A 15,970-nucleotide genomic window follows, 5' to 3' on the forward strand; every position below is an offset into this window, starting at 1 on the left:
AAGAAGTTAACGAAGTTGATCATAGCAGCTGAAGGCTGATCTGGTGTGCATAACCGTTAAAGTGTAATTCCAGAACATCCCAACGTAGGCCAGGGATTGGGGCAGCCACTAATCAAGATAGCTTGATTGAGGAGAGCAAACCGACTGCATGGTCTGGGAGGGCCAAAGCATTGAGCCCCTCAGAGATTGAAACACACCGATGCATGAAATTGAAACCTTTAAAAAGTTTGCACCCTATGTCAAAGGGCAAACTGAAAAAAAACAAAAAACGATGCATCAACACTAAGAGAAGACAGGAAAAATTCTCTCTGCTTGGTTGGGCAGGACCTGATGTGTGAAAGAATAGTCTTACCTGAGAATTTGAAATCCCAGGTCTATACTTTATGCAAGTTTGTGGTCAGACTTTCCCAGAAACATCCAAAATTGGTCCTAGGGTCTGCATTTTAACATACAGTAACAGTAGTATACTACGACCAATGAGTAGTTGCAGAAACTGAAGCACTATTAAGAGATTAAAGATTCAGTGGCAGGTGAAAATGTGTAGCTGGGTGGCTTTTGTATGAGTTAAGTTGATTTTGCCGAGGTCTGCTATTTAATAGGGGAAAAAAGGCAAATAACATGTCATTTGAGCATCTACAATTAAAATCTTTTAATCTAATGTATTCTTTTACAGAAAGCAACAAAACCCAGATCTATATGAATAAAAAATACAAAACTAAATATGTGAGAATAAAATCAGATAGGATGCACAAAGTGTCATCTTAAGTATTACCACAAGTTTTGTTAAGTCCACTTTAGAAAGAATTTATGTACAATAAAATGTACAGTTTAAAAAATGGTCCTGGGGCTCTTGGTAAAGCACATTTAAATTATCAAAGACATTAAAGAAGATATCAAGCCTTTAAGAATAAGACATGATGAAAAAGAACAGGCATATTTCAGAAGAACCAAAAAGAACTTTTAGAAATAAGTATTGTCACTGAAATTAGGAATTGCACAAATGTAGGTCCTTGTCAAGAATGTGTATTGTGAATATCCTCCCAGTCGGTGGCTTGCTTTTTTACACTCTTAATGGTGTTTTTAAAGAATTTCTTATAACTCCAATTTATGAAATTTTGTGTTGTTGGATAGTGCTTTCTATGTCCCATTTAAGAAATCTGTGCCCATGGGGCGCCTGGGTGGCACAGCGGTTAAGCGTCTGCCTTCGGCTCAGGGCGTGATCCCGGCGTTATGGGATCGAGCCCCACATCAGGCTCCTCTGCTATGAGCCTGCTTCTTCCTCTCCCACTCCCCCTGCTTGTGTTCCCTCTCTCGCTGGCTGTCTCTGTCTCTGTCGAATAAATAAATAAAATCTTTAAAAAAAAAAAAAAAAAAAGAAATCTGTGCCCTAATTTTTTATTTTTATTTATTTATTTTTAAGATTTTATTTATTTATTCGACAGAGATAGAGACAGCCAGCGAGAGAGGGAACACAAGCAGGGGGAGTGGGAGAGGAAGAAGCAGGCTCCCAGCAGAGGAGCCTGATGTGGGGCTCGATCCCAGGACTCTGGGATCACGCCCTGGGCCGAAGGCAGACGCTTAATGATGGAGCCACCCAGGCGCCCCTGCCCTAATTTTTAAAAAAAGATTTTATTTATTTGAGAGAGAGAGAAGAAGAGCACAGAGGGAGAAGCACACTCTCCACTGAGCAGGGAGCCCAATATGGAACTTGATCCTGGGACCCTGAGATCATGACCTGAGCCTAAGGCGGATGCTTAACCGACTGAGTCACCCCGGCGCCCCTCTTTGCCCTAACTTTGAAGATATTTTCCTGTTATCTTCTGTAAGTTTTATCTGTCACATTTAAGTCATGATTAATTTCAAATTAGTTTTTATGTGCAAAGTGATATAAGGAATCAAGGTTTCTATTTTCCACATGAGTATCAATTGATCTAGCACTTTTTTTATCGTGTCCCCACTGAATTTCAGTGGTAGTTTTTCATAGATAAGGTGACTGTTTTGTAGGTGTCAATTTCTGATTATTCTATCTCAGTGGTGTATTTTTCTATCCCTGTGCCTATACCATACAACTTGATTTCTGTAGCTTCAGAATAGGTCTTGATATCGGGTAGTATACGTCCTCCAAATTTGTTTTGTTTTAAGATGGATCTATCACTAATAGATGACAATTGTTAACTTCTTTTATACTTCTAAAAATTATATTGATTTAGATAAATGCATGTATTCAACAAAATTTAGATTATACTGCATATGTTGAGTAAGCTAAATATTTCCCGATATGCTCAAGTGGCCTTTGACGACATGACTTTTCCATTTGTTTTTAAAGATTTATTTATTTTATAGAGGGAGAAAGTGCGAGCAGAGGGAATGACAGAGGGGGACGAGAGAAGCAGACTTCCCCCTGAGTGCAGAGGGGGATACAGGCCTGGACTCCAGGACTCTGAGATCACGACCTGAACCAAAATCAAGTCTGACACTCAACGAACTGAGCCACCCAGGCACCCCCATTTTTATTTTAAAATAATTTGAAGTTTACAGTCAAGTTGCAAAAATAATACAAAATAACTCCCTTTTAACCTTTACCTGAAGCCCCAGTTGTTAACATTTCACAACATTTACCTTTTCATTCTTTCTCACCGTCTCTAGATACATTATTCTTCTCCCACCCCCATCCCCAAGCCATTTGAAAGCAAGTTGCAGACATGATGCCCCATTACTCTTATATATTTTAGTGCGTACTTCCTGAAAACGAAAACATTCTCTCCTACATAGCCACAGTACAACCTATCAGAATCAAGAAATTAATATTAATACAGTACTACTATCTATAGTTAATCCACAAATGTAATTCAAATTTCAACTGCCCCCGGTTGATGGAGACTGCTGGGTTTTTTTTAAGATGTGTTTATTTATTTGAGAGAGAGTGTACGCGTGCACACAAGCCAAAAAGTGGGGAAAGGGTAGAGAGGGAGAGGCAGGGGGAAAGAATCTCAAGCAGCTGGGCACGGAGCCAAAGCAGGGCTTGAACCCAGGACTCTGAGATCATGACCTGAGCCATAATCAAGAGTTGGACATTCAACCAACTAAGCCACCCAGCGCCCCCTCACTGCTGTTTTCATGAGTGATGTGGGAAATGTTGACAGTCTGTCCTATTAGTCATCAATCCAAACGGCTTTGGTTTCTTTTAGTAGGGAATGGTATTTAGAAGGCAAGTCTGGATGCTAGGTGTGTTTATTGCCACTGGGATGTAGTTATTTCCAGTCCCTCTCAGTGGATAGACCTAGGAAATAAATGAATGTTTACACACATAAACTCATTCATCTGTATTTCTATTTCATATGTATATGAAATATGTAAATGTAAGTTATATATGTTTTAACACCAATACTTCAAATTCTAATCCAACACCACGCTTTTTTTCTAGTCTTCTCCTCCTGTTTAATTTTACTGCTCATCAAAATGGCTCCCATTTTCCACAGTATATTTAGCTGTATTTTCTCATGTTGAAATTCATAGCACTATCACAGTAGAGCCCCTTCAACTTGAGGCTGAGTCCTTCTAACATACAATCCTGGAAGTTTTTGATGGTTTCCACACTCTCTGGCATGACAAAAGTTCCAGGCTCATCTGCCCCAGACACACGAATGAGCTGTTCCTTCAAGAAGCTCAAATGGTTTTTAGGGGGAAATTGTATTTCCAGATCACAGTCGGCACTGGAGATGCTCATTGCTGCCAGACTGATCATTATTTCTAAGCCGCTTTGGTGGTCAGAGCTAGAGAGAGCTCTAGACCTATACTAATTTATATCTAGATCTATATTCATAGAGATAAAAAGTTTATACTGCTACTTCAAATTCAAGACCGCAGGGTTTTTTGGTAACCTTTTCTATATTGCATGTTTATTTCCTGTCTTCCACATTGAAAATCCTAGTTCTCAAGAACATAGGGGGTAATCCATAATTACTCATTTACTTTAGCCCACATTACATAAACAACACTCTCTAAAATAGCAATACAATCATCATCGATATAATTATTAAACGTTTAAGGGGCACCTGGCTGGCTCAGTCAGAAGAGCTTGAGACTCTTCATCTCCAGGTCATGAGTTCGATCCCCACATTGAGTGTACAGATTGCTTAAATAAATAAGTAACTTTTAGGGGTGCCTGGGTGGCTCAGTTAAGTGTCTGCCTTCAGCTCAGGTCATGATCCCAGGGTCCTGGGATTGAGCCACACATCGGGCTCCCTGCTGAGCAGGGAACCTGATTCTCCCTCTCCCTCTGCCTGCCACTCGCCCTGTTTGTTCTCTCTCTCTCTCTCTCTCTCTGTCTCTCTGTCAAATAAATAAACAAAATATTTTTAAAAATAACTTGGGGTGCCTGGGTGGCTTGGTTGGGGTCTGCCTTTGGGTCATGATCCTTGGGTCCTGGGATGGAGCCCTGCATTGGGCTCCTTGCTCAGTGGGGAGTCTGCTTCTCCGTCTCCCTCTCTCCCTGCTTGTGTGCGCTCTCTCTCTCATTTGCTCACTCTCTCTCTCTCAAATAAATAAAATCTTTAAAAAAATAAAAATTAAAAAAAATTTTTAAATTAAAGAGAAAGTTTAAAATTTTTTTTGCATATACTTTTCACTCTACCCCTCTATTCTCCACTTCAACAGACATGTTATATATTATCTGAATCTATACCATTAAATACTTTACCTTCTTCCTTTTAGCACTTTTAGTTTCCAAAGAATTCTGTGTTTAGTGCTCACCACTAGTTTTTTACAACTGTAACTCATTCTCTACTAGATTTCCCAGGAAGGTTTACAATATTCCCTGAGCTTTTTCATATCGATAGCCTTTACATGTGAAACTCAGTTTGTTTTTTTTTTAAAGATTTTATTTATTTATTCGACAGAGATAGAGACAGCCAGCGAGAGAGGGAACACAAGCAGGGAGAGTGGGAGAGGAAGAAGCAGGCTCATAGCGGAGGAGCCTGATGTGGGGCTCGATCCCAGAATGCTGGGATCACGCCCTGAGCCGAAGGCAGACGCTTAACCGTTGTGCCACCCAGGTGCCCCGAAACTCAGTTTTCTGAACATAAAATTCTGGGCTCACATTTTCTTTCCTTGAGATAATTCATTTTCTTATAATGAAAACCTAATTTTCTTTCCCTTACAACTTGTTTGCTCTTTTTACTCACTTCTAGTTTAGTCAAATATTTTTCCTTTTCGGGGTGCCTGGGTGGCTCAGTCAGCCTGACACTTGATTTTGGCTCAGGTCGTGATCTCAGGGTCGTGAGATCAGGCCCCAGGTTCAGCTCTGTACTGAGTGTGGAGCTGCTTAAGATTCTCTCTCTCTCCCTTTCCCTCTGCCCCTCCTTCCTTAACACGCACGTGCAGATGCATTCACTCTCTAATAAAAATAAGATAAAATTTTAAAAAATAATAATTCTCTTTTTCTGTAAGGTCCTGTGATTTTACCAGACGATGTCTTGGTGTCGCTTGTTCTAGGTCAGTCTTCTCAGGCATGTGGTAAGATCTTTTAAAATGTAGTATCAATTTTTTTTTTTATTTCAAGATAGCTTTTTTGAATTACAAGTTTTAAAATAGTCCTGTTCTCTTGCTCTGATTTGCTTCTTAAGGAGACTCTTGTTATTCATATGTTGAATCTTTTTTGTCTTTCTTCAATATTTGTTGCTTTTTCTCCAATCTTTTTATATCTTTCTTTTTGATTTTTAAGATGTTCCTCCTTTCCTCCTTATATTTCTCTCACAGTATTATCTGTTGTATTTATTCCTTCTTGCATCCCTTTTGGTTTAGACTCTATTTTGTATTGGGTTTTTTTTTTCTTTTATTTATAATGTTCCTTCCTGAGTTCTGTCACCTCATTTCTGAGCTTTCCTAGTTCTAATTGATGCTGTGCTTTTTCTTAAGATCTTTTAGTTCATTTTGGGATGCCAGAGTGGTTCAGTCAGTTGGGCAACTGACTCTTGATTTCAGTTCAGAACTTGATCTCAGGGTTGTGAGTTCAAGCCCCATGTTGGGCTCCACTCTGGGTGTGGAGCCTACTTAAAAAAAAAAGAAAAAGAAAAGAAAAAAAGAAAGAAAGATCTTTTAGTTCATTTTGAAGTAGGTGGTTGTCATTTATATCTGTCTCTTGCTCGTATCCCATTGGTATGCTTTCACTGTCTTTAGGGATAGAATTCTTCTCCTTATTCTCTTTTTCTTATAATAATCTTGTATGAGATTTGACTTTCTTTTCTGTTGTTTATTATGTATAGCTATGAACACTTATGTTAAAAGGCAAGAAAGGTCTCCAATCAGCAGCCTACTTTACAACTTAAGGACTAGAAAAAGAAGAACAAACTAAACCCAAAGCTAGCAGAAGGAAGGAAATAACAAAGATGAGAGCAGAGAGAAACGAAATACAGAAGAGAAATATCAGTGGAACCAGAGGTTGGTTCCTTGAAACAATCAACAAAATTGACAAGCTTTTAGCTAGATGGACTGAAAAAAAGAGAAGACAAATTACTCAAATCAGCAATGAAAGTTGGGACATTACCACTGACTCTACAGAAATAAAAAGACTGTAAGAGAGTACTGCGAACAATTGTATGCTAACAAATTGGATAACATTGATGAAAAGAACAAATTCCTAGAAACACAAAACCTACCAAGACTAAATCATGAAGAAATAGATCTGAATTAGAACTATAACTAGTAAGGAGACTGAATCAGTAATCACAAATCTCTCAATATCTGACAACTAGGTCATGTGGAGAAATTTTGAGTAACACACTTTGCTTAAAAAACAAACAAACCAAAAAAGAAAAGCCCTGAACTTTCTGGCTTCATTGGTGAATTCTACCAAACATTTAAAGAACTAATACCAATCCTTCTCAAACTTTTCCAAAAAACCGAAGGGGAGGTAACACTTCCCAACTCAGTTTACAAGGGCAACATTATACTGTTATCAAAACCAAAGACAGGGGCGCCTGGGTGGCTCAATCGTTAAGTGTCTGCCTTCAGCTCAGGGCGTGATCCTGGCGTTCTGGGATCGAGCCCCACATCAGGCTCCTCCGCCAGGAGCCTGCTTCTTCCTCTCCCACTCCCCGTGCTTGTGTTCCCTCTCTTGCTGGTTGTCTCTTAGTCTGTCAAATAAATAGATAAAATCTTAAAAAAAAAAAAAAAAAAAAAAACCAAAGACACTACAAGAAAACTACAGACCAATATGCCTTATGAGCATTGATGCAAAAATCCTCAACAAAACACTAGCAAACAATTCAGTAGCATATTAAAAGGATTATACACCATGACCAAGTGGGATTTATTCCTGCAATGCAAAGATAGTTCAACATAGAAAAATTTATTAATGTCATTTATACCACGTCAACAAAAGGGGGAAAAACCACATGAGCATTTCAATACAGAAAAAACACTGACAAAATCTGACACTCTTCTAAGATAAAGACACTTAACAAACTAGCAATAGAAGGAAACTACCTCAACAAAATAAAAGGGGCCTTCTTAATTATATCCCCCTCCACTCACATGGAAATGAGTTTGGATTTTCTGAGTAAACACCAGCTGGCTGGGGGGAGGCAGCCCAGAAGGCTGCTGGTTGGGGAAGGGAGGAGCAGGGAGAGGGGAGGGAGTCAGGCCAAGATGAAAACCCCCTGTTGGGGCGCCTGAGTGGCTCAGTCAGTTAAGCATCTGGCTTCTGCTCAGGTCATGATCCCAGGGTCCTGGGATGGAGCCACACTTCGTGCTCCCTGCTCAGCAGGGAGTCTGCTGCTCCCTCTCTCTCTGCCTTTCCCCGTTTGTGTGCTCGTGCTCTCTCCCTCAAGTAAATAAAATTTTTTTTAAAAAAACTTCTGTTTTCTCACAGCAGAGTAAAGATGGGGTGCTGACCCCTGCCCTCTGCCCGCCTCCTGAAGGGAAAGCATCTTGCTCCTGCTTATCGGCTCAGAGGAAGTGATGTCCACTCAAGGCAGCCTGTCCTCTGAGAAACAACTTTCAGGATCCAAACCACTTAGCTGGCCATTAGTGAGGTTACCTGGTACTAGACCTGTCTGCTGGTTTGTTAAGACCCCCCAGCTTCTAGGTCAACCCTTTCATGCGGTGGGGGTGAGTGAGGCTCAGAGGGGACAGGGCCTGCCATCGATCACAGAAGACCACAAGTCTGTCTTGGCCCCGGCCGGCTGGGTGGCGGCGAAGGTGGCCCGGGGCCGTTGGCACCGCTCACTCGCGGCGAGGGGGGTGCGAGGGGCGGGGTGAGGTCAGGCGTTTGACTCCGCCTCTCCGCGCGGAGATCGCGGGGGCTGGGCGGCTGGCTCCTCTTGCTCCAGGTCCTCGGGATGTCACCACCTCTGCTCACAGGCGCCTCGCTCAGACTTTGCTCCTTGCCTCCCGGCTCCCGCTGCGGCTGCTGCGCCTGCTTTGGACGGCCGCCGCCACCCAAGGCCACCCGAAGAGCGGACCCCGCATCTCCGCTGTCTGGAAAGGTAGGTGGCGCCGCGCGGGGCGGGTGCGGAGTGTGCGGGCCCCGGACGGAGTGCGTGCGCGGCTCTGCGGGGCCCGGGCTGTCCCCGCGGGGAGCGTGTGGGTGGGTGTGGGAGTGTGCGCGCAGGCAAGCCGGAGCTGGCTGTAACGCTGCGGTGAGCGAGCGGCGGGGGCCGGAGCCCCGGCTAAGTCGCTCCAAGTCTGCCCCCAGCCGGGAACCGCAGCGGAGGGAGAGGGCCCTTCCCTCGACCGAGGGCGTTTGCTTGCATGTTTCCGTGCACCAGCTGTCTGCTGCACTGTTTCCTTTGCTCCTCACGTGAGCCTGGGAGACGACTGTCATTTCTGGAACTTGTCCAGGGTCATGAAGCCATCCAGGGGGACAAGGTTCAAGCTCCTGTGGTTTTCTCTAAACCCCGTGGCCCTGGTGGACAGTGAGGGGAACAGAAGCAGGACCCAGGGACAGGTTGTCTTCTCGGTTCCTTCATCTTCCCCACCTAGCTACCTCCTCACTCTGCTGTCCAGCTCAGGAGCTTTCACTGGCTCCACCCGGCCTGTAAATGAGGCCGAGTTGGTTAGTGTGGTTTTTGAAAAGCCCTCCACGCCTCACCCTTGTGTGCCAGCCTCTTGAATTTGCATGTCATCCCCGCTGCCTTCTCTTCCCACGTGTGAGGCCCTACTTGGAAGGAAGCCCTGTCACGTAGTTTTAGGGTCCATACTGACTAGACTGCTCCAGTCCCTTCAGACCTAAAGCGGACCCTTTGCCTTTACCCACCGTTGGAATGGACGAAAAAACCTTCGTTTCAGCCGCTGTTGTCAAAATGGTTAGGCTTTTCAGTGCCTATCTGTTGACTATTTATACGAATTCCTATTCTCAGATCTGTGACATGCCTCCTTACTTCCTTCTGCTTCTTTCTGCACAGATGCTAATACCCTGCGAGTTTGCAGTTACCAACAGTTTGTCCTCACCAGCTTGTATTTTGGAGTTCATGGAAATACCATCACCTCGTATATAATTCTCGTAATGCTGCCATGAAAAAATACCACAGACTGAGTAGCTTATACAATAGAAATGTATTTCTCACAGTTCTGGAAAGTCCAAGATCAAAGTCTAGCAGGATTTGGTTTCTAGGAGGACTCACTTTCTGGTTTGTAGATGGCTGCGGTGTCCTCACCTGGCCTTTCACTTGTGTATGTTCATGGAGAGAGAGAGAAGGAGAGAGATCTCTCTCTCTTATAAGGCCACCCAGCTTATTGTATTAGGGACTCATGACTTCGTTTAACTTTAATTACTTCCTAAAAGCTCTATCTCCAGATAATGTCATATTGAAGTTTAGGGTTCAATGTATAAATTGGGGGGCAAACAGTTCATAGCACCTAGTTTTTATAAATACTGTCCTTGGGTTTTGGGTTTGACCCCAGTTGCTTTGTTTTTAATTGGGGATCCAGAGAGATTAAAAAGCCTGCCCCCCATTATCTTATCCTTTTTTCTGGCTAGAAAAAAAGATAAATATATGATTTCACTTATATGAAATACCCAGAGTAGTTAATATCATAGAGACAAAAAGTATAAGGGTGGTTGCTAGGGTCTGGGGGAGGGGAGATTGGGGAGTTACTGTCTGGTGGTCATAGAGTTTCAGTTTTGCAGGATGAAAAGAATTCTGGAGACGGATAATGGTGCGTTGCAATGTGACTGTACTTAATACCGCAGACTTCAAATGCTTAGAATTTTATGTGCTTTTTATAACAATTAAAAAACAGGGGACACCTGGCTGGCTGAGTCAGTGAAGCATGGGACTCTCGATCTCAGGGTTGTGATTCCAGCCCGATATTGGGTGTAGAGATTACTTAAAAAAATGACATCTTAAAAAAAATTTTTTTTGAAGAAAAAACAGGGGAAAAAAGCTATGTCACCACCATCATCTTCCAGAATCCTTCTCTCCAAACTTCTAATCCTTAAACAGTGTTCCAGGTTAAAACCCATCAGCACCTAACTCTTCACATCCTTTTCAACAATGAGTATTATCTTTCTTTAGTCCCTGGCTATTGGATAGACTTAAAAAATGAACTACATTAAAGTTTTAATTTGTCTTAAAATAATGACAAAAGATGTCACTGTAGTACACCGGTCAGTGTTATGAGTTACAAACAACAAACACTTAACTCTGGTTAACCTTAGCAGAAAGGGAATATATTGGAATGGTGCTGTGAAGCTCCCAGAATCAGCGAAAGCAGACATAAACAAACATAAAGGGAAGCTAGAACCAACCTTTAGAAATATCCTATGTCAGTCTACTTACGACCTTCTCCCCATAAGCCTAGTTTTGAAATCATGGTGCTTGCCACACTCTGGAGATTGTTCCTAGGGCTAAGGTCTTATCCTGTTCCTAAGTTCCTGGGCAGATTTATCCCCTCAGAAAAGTAGTTCTTTTTAAAATTTTAATTCCAGTATGGTTAACATACAGTGTTATGTTAGTTTCAGGTGTACAATAGAGCAGTTCAACCATTCTATACATTACCCAGTTCTCATCATGATAAGTGTACTCTAATCGCCATCACCTGTTTCACCCCTCCCTCCACCCATCTCTCTCCTGGTAACCATCACTTGTTCTCTATAGTTAAGAGTCTATTTTTGGGTTTGTCTCTTTTTTTGTTCATTTGTTTTGTTTCTTCAATTCCACATGTGAGTGAATTCATATAGTATTTGCCTTTCTCTGACTGACTTATTTCATTTAGCATAATACTCTCTAGCTCCATCCACATTGTTGCAAATGGCAAGATTTCATTCTTTTTTTTATGGCGGAGTAATATCCATCGTATATATTTACCACATCTTCTTTATCCCTTCATCTGTTGTTAGACACTTGGGCTACTTCCATTATTCGGCTATTGTAAATAATGCTACCATAAACGTAGGGGTGCATATGTCTTTTTGAATTAGTGTTTCTGTATTCTTTGGGTACATACCCAGTAGTGGAATTACTGAATCATAGGATAGTTCTATTTTTAATCTTTTGAGGAAGCGCCATACGGTCTTCCACAGTGGCTGCACCAGTTTGCATTCGCATCAACAGTGCACGAGGGTTCCTCTTTCTCCACAGTCTCGCCAACACCTGTTGTTTCTCATGTTGTTGATTTTAGTCATTCTGACAGGTGTGAGGTGATATTTCATTATGCTTTTGATTTACATTTCCCTGTAATTAGTGATGTTGAGCGTCTTTTCCTATGTCTCTCTCTTTTTTTTTTTTAAGATTTTATTTATTTATTTGATAGAGATAGAGACAGCCAGCGAGAGAGGGAACACAAGCAGGGGGAGTGGGAGAGGAAGAAGCAGGCTCATAGCGGAGGAGCCTGATGTGGGGCTCGATCCCGTAACGCCGGGATCACGCCCTGAGCCGAAGGCAGACGTTTAACTGCTGTGCCACCCAGGCGCCCCATCCTATGTCTCTTGGCCATACATATGTCTTTTACCCATTTTTACTTGGATTATTTGTGAGTTTGGGTGTTGAATTGTTCTTTATTTATTTTGGATACTGGCCCCTTATTGGCTATGTCATTTGCAAATATCTTCTTCCATTAAGTAGATTGTCTTTCAGATTTGTTGATTGTTTCCTTTGCTGTGCAGAAGCTTTTTATTTTGGTGTTCCAATAGTTTATTTTTGCTTTTGTTTCCCTTGCCCCAGGAGACATATCTAGAAAAATGTGACAGCCGATGTCAGGGACATTACTGCCTGTGCTCTCTTCTAGGATTTTCATGGTTTGAGGTCTCACATTTAGGTCTTTAATCCATTTTGAATTTATTTTTGTGAATGGTGTAAGAAAGTGGTCCAGTTTCATTCTTTTCCGTGTAGCTGTCCAGTTTTCCCAGCACCATTTGTTGAAGAAACGATCTTTTTCCCATTGTGTATTCTTGCCTCCTTTATAGAATATTAATTGACCATATAAACAAATCATGGGTTTGTTTCTGGGCTCTTTATTCTGTTCCACTGATATATGTGTCTGTTTTTGTGCCAGGACCATACTGTTTTGATTACTGAAGCTTTGTAGTATCTCTTGAAATCCGGGATTGTGATGCCTCCAGTTTTGTTCTTTTTCAAGATCGCTTTGACTATTCAGGGTCTTTTGTGGTTCCATACAAATTTTAGGATTGTTTGTCCTAGTTTGGTGGAAAATGCTGTTGGTATTTTGATAGGGATTGCATTCAATCTGTAGATTGCTTTCGGTAGTATGGACATTTTATCAATATTTGTTCTTCTAACTCATGAGCATGGAATATCTTCCCATTTGTTTGTGTCCTCTTCAATTTCTCTCATCAGTGTTTTATAGTTTGCAGAGTATAGGTCTCTCACCTCCTTGGTTAAGTTCATTCCAAAATATTTTATTATTTTGGGTGCAATTTTAAATAGGGTTGTTTTCTTAGTTTCTCTTTCTGCTACTTCATTATTAGTGTATAGAAATGCAATGTACTTCTGTATACTGATTTTGTAGCCTGCAACTTTATTGAACTCATTTATCAGTTCTAGTAGTTTTTGGTGAAGTCTTTCAGGTTTTCTATGTATATAGTATCATGTCATCTGCAAATAGTAAAAGTTTTACTTCTTCCTTGTCAATTTGGGTGCCTCTTATTTCTTTCCATTGTTTGATTGCTGAGGCTGGGACTTCTAGTACTATGTTGAATACAAGTCGTGAAAGTGGACATCCCTGTCTTATTCCTGACCACAGAGGAAAAGCTGTCAGATTTTGCCCATTGAGGATGGTATTAGCTGTGGATTTTTCATATATGCCTTTATTATGTTGAGGTATGTTCCCTCTAAACCTGCTTTGTTGAGGGTTTTTATCATGAATGGTTGTTGTACTTTGTCAAACGCTTTTTCTGCATCTATTGAAACAATCATCTGGTTTTTATCCTTTCTCTTGTTGATGTGATGTATCATGTCTTATGATATTGAGGTATGCTCCCTCTAGTATCTTGGTGAGAATTTTTGCATCCATGTTCTTCAGAGATGTTGGTCTGTAATTCTCCTTTTTGTGGGGTCTTTGGTTTGGGGATCGAAGTAATGCTGGCCTCATAAAATGAGTTTGAAAGTTTTCCTTTGATTTCTATTTTTTGAAACAGCTTCAGAAGAATAAGTATTAATTCTTCTTTAAATGTTTGGTAGAATTCTGCTGGGAGGCAATCTGGTCCTGGACTCTTGTTTGTTGGGAGATTTCTAATTACTGCTTCAATTTCTTTGCTGGTTATGGGTCTGTTCTGGTTTTCTATTTCTTCCTGTTTCAGTTTTGGTAGTTTATATGTTCCTAGGAATGCATCTGTTTCTTCCAGATTGCCTAATTTGTTGGCATGTAGTTGCTCAAAATATGTTCTTACAATTGTTTGTATATCTTCGGTGTTGGTTGTAATCTCTCCTCTTTCATTTATGATTTTATTTCTTTGGGTCCTTTCTCTTTTATTTTTGATAAGTCTTGTTAGGTGTTTATTGATCTTATTAATTCTCTCAAAGAACCATCTCCTAGTTTTGTTGATCTGTTCTACTGTTCTTTTGGTTTCTATTTCATTGATTTCTGCTCTAATCTTTATTATTTCTCCTCTCCTGCTGGATTTAGGCTTTATTTGCTATTCTTTCTCCAGCTCCTTTGTTAGGTTGTGTATTTGAGACTTTTCTTGTTTCTTGAGAAAGGTTTGTATTGCAATATACTTCCCTCTTAGGACCACCTTCGCTGCATCCCAAAGGTTCTGAGGAGTTGTGTTTTCATTTGTTTCCATGGATTGTTTAAATTCTTCTTTAATTTCCTAGTTGACACATTCGTTCTTTAGTAGGATGCTCTTTAGCCTCCATGTATTTGTATTCCTTCCAAATTTTCTCTTGTGACTGAGTTTCAGTTTTAAAGCACTGTGGTCTAAAAATATGCAGAGAATAATTCCAGTCTTTTGGTACCAGTTGAGACCTGATTCGTGACCCAGTATATGATCTGTTCTGGAGAATGTTCCATGTGCACTCGAGAAGAATGTGTATTCTATTGCTTCAGGATGAAATGCTCTGAATATATCTATGAGGTCCATCTTGTCCAGTGTGTCATTCAAAGCCCTTGTTTCCTTGTTGATCTTCTGCTTAGGTGATCTGTCCATTGCTGTGAGTGGGGTGTTAAAGTCCCCTGCTATTATTGGATTGTTATCAATGTGTTTCCTTAATTTTGTTATTAATTGGTTTATATAATTGGCTGCTCCCAAGTTAGAGGAATAAATATCTACAATTGTTAGATCTTCTTATTGGATAGACCCTTTTATTATGATATAGGGTCCTTCTTCATCTCTTATTACAGTCTTTGGTCTAAAATCTAATTTGTCTGATATAAGGATTGCCACCCCAGCTTTCTTTTGATGTCCATTAGTGTGATAAATGGTTGTCCACCCCCTCACTTTCAATCTGGAGGTGTCTTTTGGTCTAAAATGAGTCTCTTCTAGACAGCATATCGATGGGTCTTGTGTTTTTATCCAGTCTGATACCATGTGTCTTCTGATTGGAGCATTTAGTCCATTTACATTCAGAGTAATTATTGAAAGATAGCAAATTAGTGCCATTGTATTTCCTGTAAAGTCACTGTGTCTGTATATTATTTCTGTTCCTTTCTGGTCTTTGTTACTTTTGAACTCTCTCTTCACTCAAAGGATCCCCTTTAATATTTCTTTTTTTTTTAAGATCTTATTTATTTATTTATTTGAGAGAGAGCACACAAGAGAAAGCATGAGTGGGGGGAGGGGCAGAAGGAGAGGGAGAAGCAGGTTCCCTGCTGAGCAGGGAGCCCCTTGCGGGTCTGGATCTCAGGACCTTGGGGTCATGACCTGAGCTGAAGGCAGACTCTTGACCAGACTGAGCCACCCAGATGCCCCCTCCCCTTAATATTTCTTGCATGGCTGGTTTAGTGATCACAAATTCTTTTGGTTTCTGTTTGTTCTGGAAGCTCTTTATCTCTCCTTTCATTCTGAATGGCAGCCTTGCTGAATAAAGTATCTTGGCTGCATATTTTTCTCATTTAGCACCCTGAATATATCATGCCAGTCAATTCTGGCCTGCCAGGTCTCTGTGGACAGGTCTGCTGCCAGCCTAATGTTTCTACCTTTATAGGTTATAGCTCTTGTCCCGAGCTGCCTTCAGGATTTTCTCTTTATCTCTGAAATTTGCAAGCTTCACTATTATATGTTGAGGTGTGGCCTATTTTTGTTGATTTTGAGGAGGGTTCTCTGTGCCTCCTGGACTTGAATGCCTGTTTCCTTCCCCAGATTAGGGAAGTTCTCAGCTGTAATTTGTTCAAATAAACCTTCTCTCTCGGGGCACCTGAATGGCTCAGTTGTTGAGCATCTGTCTTCGGCTCAGGTCATGAGCTCAGGGTCCTAGGATCGAGCCCTGCGTCTGGCTCCCTTCTCAGTAGGAAACCTGCTTCTCCCTCTCCCACTCCCCCTGCTTGTGTTCCCTCTCTCACTGTCTCTCTA

The 15,970-nt window shown here is 41.2% G+C and overlaps 1 protein-coding gene across 1 annotated transcript in view; it reads left to right on the plus strand.

Annotated features, from left to right (window-relative positions):
* Positions 1 to 8,247: 8,247 nt before the first annotated feature.
* The window catches only part of ARID3B (AT-rich interaction domain 3B), a 110,120-nt gene continuing 102,397 nt past the window's right edge, over positions 8,248 to 15,970 (plus strand). The window contains exon 1 of the transcript XR_008956103.1: positions 8,248 to 8,486. The gene's annotated coding sequence lies outside the window, so the exon portion shown is untranslated. The remainder of the gene's footprint in view (positions 8,487 to 15,970) is intronic.

The sequence above is a fragment of the Ursus arctos genome, unplaced genomic scaffold (genome assembly GCF_023065955.2).
Source record: "Ursus arctos isolate Adak ecotype North America unplaced genomic scaffold, UrsArc2.0 scaffold_28, whole genome shotgun sequence".
In the NCBI taxonomy this organism is placed as follows: Eukaryota; Metazoa; Chordata; class Mammalia; order Carnivora; family Ursidae; genus Ursus; species Ursus arctos.